Below are 5,943 nucleotides of genomic sequence, written 5' to 3'. Positions count from 1 at the left end.
AAGTAATATAAAGTAACTTTTGATGGTGTTATTTGTGAAGTTAAAATATGATACCTAAATTGGTACAAAGAGCATCTAATTAGAGTCTACAAATGCATGATTTTACTATCTAAATACTGATATCGAATTATTTGGGGATGTCAAAATATAGTTTGTAGTTAATATTGAGTAACACTGATGATGACATTCGTGAAGTAAAAATCTAATACCTAAATTAATACAAATAAGACATAATTCGAGTCGATAAATACTTGATTTTACCCTTTAAATACTCAAATTCAATTATTTAAGGATGTCAAAATGAAACGAACTCGATTTTTTTTCTCTATTCATAAATCATAAACTCGAAAATACTAACTAAATAAAATAAATTAACATTTCTAACAATCATAATAAATTAACATATGAAATTTGAAGTGCATAAAATAAATCATAAATTATCAACTAATCAAAATTTCTAAATTGACCTTTAAGAAGATCAACTAACAATAAAATAAATCATAAAAATATCTCTGATAAAATCTTTAACATAATCTTTAAATCATTTATCTAACAAGCTAGTTCGGAAACATAAAGGTCCTCGGGTGTGTACTGCTGCACTCGATCCACTCAATCATCAACGTCTCCCATAAATCGTCAAATCCTGCATCACACAAACCTAGTGAGTCTAATTACTCAGCACGCTCTAAACATGAATAACAAGTAATACATATACAACCACATGCATTAAAATTCATACATTTATTTAAAATAGCTTTTAAACATAAATAAATCGTAAATCGTAAAATCATTTTAAAATACCTTTTGAGCATAAATAAATCATTTTAAAAATAGCTATAATCATCATCATGAATCATATATCATAAAATCATTTTAATCGTAAAGCTTTCAATCATATATCATTTTAGGTGAAGTTTGATCCTTGAAAGTGACTAGCTTTTATTCTTAGGTCGACTGCAGTCTTAGCTCCACATGGTCCATGGGAGTGGGCACTAAGCTCCACCATAGAAATACGATCTTCGGGGCTCCCTCAGGAGCTTTCTCCCATAGACAGACTCTCTCTGGGCCTTTTACCATAAATGGGCTCCCTCTGGGCCTTCTCGCATAAATGGGCTCCCTCTGGGGCCTTTTCCCCCACGACATCCCACAAAATCATATATCATATTTTTTGTTACAGTCAATTCACATCCCTCAAAATATTTTTTCTTTTCTTTTAAAATAAAAAATCATAATAACTTTCCAAAAATAGCATTTTAAACAACACAGCTTTTAGCATAAATCATAAAATATCCATAAATCATAAAATATCATATTTTCATCAAAATCATCATTTTGAATCATAGAATATCATTTAACATGCATTGTGATCCTTCGGGACGCTACCAAGCTTTTACGTATTTTACAGTGTAAAATTACCTATTTGCCCTTAGACGTAAAAATTCTCGATTTTATCTTTTTCTCACTTTTAATGACATGGGCTTATCCCAAATAATTAATTACGCTTAAATATAATTTTTCATAATTTTAATCGGCTTAATTCGCGGTTTTTCGATTAATTCTTTAATTAATTATTCGAGAGGCGATTAAATCCCGGATAAATTCAAAACTCATTATTTGGATCCCAAATTTTAAACACAATATTTTTATTACCTAAAATACCATTGTGAGCCATGAACCACACCCGTGGACCCATGGTTCTAATTTTAGTCTTATTAAATTTGAAATTGACCCTTATAGGAACACACCGAGCCATATCCCAATTTACTCGAGCCACGCCCAAGTCACCTTGAGCCAAACCCGAGCCAACCCTTTTAGAACCCTACTGACAAGACCAGCCCATAGAACCTAGCCCTAGCTCTCTTAAACTCTCCTGGAACCTGACCTTGTTCTGCATGTGTGTGTGCAAGGGACTCCTAGGTGCATTAGGACTCCTATCTAGTCTAGGACTCTTCCAGCCGAGCCACCACCGTGCCCACCTGACCCTAACCATCCTTGGACTACGCCCAGACCCAACCCAAGCCTAGCCCAGCCTTTGACCGCACGCACGAAGCCCTGCAACATGACAGCAGGCGCTTGCGATCACCTTGCTGCCATGCGCTTCCCTCGCATTTTCTCGAGCCAACAGCCAACCCAGCCGCACCAGCCCCTGGCCCGACGCCTGTCCATCTTCCTTGGACCCTGATGCACCTACCTTGAGCCACCCAGCCCCAACAGCGAGCCCCCATGGCCGCTGCTGCCCTTGCACAGCCGCGCGAGGAGTCCTTGCTCTAAAGGACTCCTCCTAGGCTGCAACCAAGGAGTCCTAGCCATGCTAAGACTCTTCCTGACCCTGACCCATGTCTAGCAAGAGCCCTCCTCGAGACCTGGTCGAGCCACATGCCCCATGCATAGTAGCCGCCTCTTACATCAATACATGCATGAAATTTGTTCTAAAAGACCCTCGGCCCTCTCCTGTATTTCTTTCCCTTCGGTTCTAGCTTGTTTTCTTTTAAAAATTCTCATATTCCTTCATGTTTAAACATAGATTGGCAGATTTAACTCTTGGGTATCATAACGTTTCATCAATAAGCGTAAAATCGTAAAAACGCTGAAATTACGTATCATACCGTAAAATAATCGAATACCACTATTTTTCATGCATAATAAATAAACACACACATATTATGATTTGTATGATGTTTAAAAGGTTTAGAAAACGTGCCTTTACGTTTATAACGCTCGAATAGATGATCGTTGGCGAGGGTGCGACGTTTGGACGACCGGACGACGAAGAACACAAGCCTTTCTTCTTTCTTATTTTTCGAAAATATTGTGTGTGCTTGTGGTGTGATTTACGGCTGCTGATGGTGGTGAATTAGGATGAATAAACACTAGGTTTAGTTATTTATAGATTTAATTGTATACTAATGGGCTTTGGTTTGGGCTTGTAAACTTGAGGGTAATTGAGCCTACTTAAATTAATTAAATTGAACTCAATAACACTTAATTAATTAAAACATAAAATTTTATAAATTTAGTTTCCCAAAAATAATATTTTTGATCTTTTAAAACTCCTTGTTTGTCCAAAACCGGCTTTTTGAGAAAAATCGAGCTCGACTCGTAAAATAATTCGAACTCTAACATTTTTAGAAAAATTAAATAATTTTTAATCGTATTAAGAAGCCTTGCCATTATTTAATGAAAAATGCATATTCCTGTCTTGGCCGTTCCCGGTCTCCTTTCCCCTACCTATTATCGAATATTCGGGTAAAATCTTTAATTTCATGAAATCATGTCATATAATCATTTATCCATGCAATCATACCTTTAATCATTCAATAAACATCATGTTAGCATTTAAAATCAATTAAATAAAACAATTAAGCAATTAAAACAATTTTGCATGTATGTGGTTTACGTAGGTTGGTTTTTCTGACGTTACAAAAAATATATAGTTTGAAGTTAATAATGAGCTACCTTTGATGATGAAATTTGTGAATTTAAAACGTGGCACGTAAATTGGTACAAATAGTACCTAATTTGATATCATATATACTTGATTTTACCCTTTTAAGACACAATTTTGATTATTTTGGGATATAAAAAAATATAGTTTCAAGTAATATTGAGTGAATTTTGATGCGTCATTTGTAAAGTTAAAATGTGATACCTAAATTGATATAAAAAAATATCTAATTCTAGTCTATAAATAATTGATTTTATTCCCTAAATACTAATATTAAATTCATTTTTTATGTCAAAATATATAATTTGAATATAATATTGAGTGTTATTTGATGATTACATCCGTAAAGTAAAAATGTGATATCTAAATTAATACAAATAATACAAAATTCGAGTCCAGAAATACTTGATTTCACCCTTTAGAAACTCAAATTTGATTATTTGATGATGTCAAAAAATATAGTTTGAAGTTAATATCTTCTATAGTGTTATTCGTGAAGTAAAAACTTGATACCTAAATTGGTATAAAGAAAACCTAATTCGAGTTATAAATAGTTGATTTTACACCCTAAATACTCATAGCCGATTATTTGAGGATCTCAAAATATATAGTTTGAAGTTATTATTGAGTGACATTTGATAATGACATTCATAAAGTAAAAAAAAAAGTAGTTCGAAGTTATTATTGAGTGGCATTTGATAATGACATTCATTAAGTAAAAATGTGATACCTAATTTAATAATAATAGTACCTAATTCAACTCCATGGATATTATCGAATGACATTTGATAATGACACTAACAAAAGCTTTTAACTTCAAACTATAGTTTTTTTACAGTCATGAAGTCAAAATGTGATACCTCAAAATATGACATATTACTTATTTGATAATGACATCCGTGAATTATAAATGTGATACCTAAAAAATGTGACATTAAAAATGTTTAATTTGACACCTCAAATAATCAGATATGGATATTTATAGGGTAAAATCAACTATTCGTAACTCGGATTAGGTTTTCCTTGTACCAATTTATGCATCACATTTTTACATCACGAATGACACCATATAAAATATTAACTTCAAACTATATTTTTTGACATCATCAAATAATCAAATAGCCAAATCAATGAAAAGACCAACAATTGTTGATAGCTCGAAGTTCCAGTATTGAACAAGTCATGTTTAACACATTTTCAATGAAAAGACCAACAATTATTGAATTTATGGTGATAGCTCGAAATTCCAGTATTTTCTTACACATTTGGAGTATTCAGATAGCCAAATCAAGCATCTGAAACTCCAAAATAGGTACTTTGTAAGTTAAAATAAATATTTAATTTTATTTCATGATGAATGACTACATATGTTTTTTTTAAAAAAATATATTTGGAGTATTCAAAGAGTGAAATCAAGTATCTGAAACCCCAATAAGTACTTTGTATGTCATAATAACTATTTGCTCTTATTTCATGATAATTGAGAAATAATATTTTTTAAAAATTTTATTTTAGATGGAGAAGACACGTGTAAATTTTGTGGATAAAATAATATATTTATTTAAGTAATAAAAAGGCAAAATTGTAAATTTGGGTTTGTAGAGAGTTAAAACTAAAAATTTCCTAAAAAATTATACTGAATCTTAATTCAACCATTCACATAGTCATTTTTCTCAAATTTACCGTTATAATATAATAAAGTAAAGATAATTCAGTAAATAATTATCAAATGATGCCGCATATTTGGGGGTATTTTGAAATCACCCATTCGTTCTTTTCTCTTGTTTTTCTCATTGATTGATGGCTTTGGCAAAATGTGCATCCTATTGTCCAACCCGGCTTTTTCCACACTGCTCGTGTATATCATATCCAAATCCACTGGATTGTAGTCAAGCCAATGTGGTCGATGTCAACATCCACAAATTCATCGTCACACCAAATACTATGGTCTATCAATCATTTAATCTTTTTTTTTTGAAAAAATAACATCTCTAAAATCGAACTTATAGCAAAGAATAGAAAACCTTCAAGATTATACCATAAAATTATTAATAAAAAACGCGACATGATACAAATGTGAGTATCATTGAAACATGTAACCAGATTTTGGTGTATTCAGATGATAGTCGTTTCAAAATATCATGGAAACATACATAATTTAAGATACTCGGTTAAGTTATTTATTTAAATATATTGATTATTGGGGGGAAAAAAGACTCATTTGCAACAAAATCTTTGTTGAAATTGCTGAAACCTCACGCAAACACCATTTATTTCCCACCCAACCAATGTGAGATGTGGCGTGCCGCCTAATACCCTCCTTACGTTTCAACCGACAATTTCATAGATTGTTCAAAAAAATAGAGTTTCATTTATTGTAAGATATCATTTATAATGTAGCATAGAGTAAATCTAAACTAATCTAATTAATTACATCATCAGTCATTCACAATTAATATCCACGCCATGTCATATATATATACATATACATATAGATA

The sequence above is a fragment of the Primulina huaijiensis genome, chromosome 5 (assembly GCF_012295235.1).
Source record: "Primulina huaijiensis isolate GDHJ02 chromosome 5, ASM1229523v2, whole genome shotgun sequence".
NCBI classification, from domain to species: domain Eukaryota; kingdom Viridiplantae; phylum Streptophyta; class Magnoliopsida; order Lamiales; family Gesneriaceae; genus Primulina; species Primulina huaijiensis.
Note: the sequence above shows the minus strand (reverse complement) of the source record.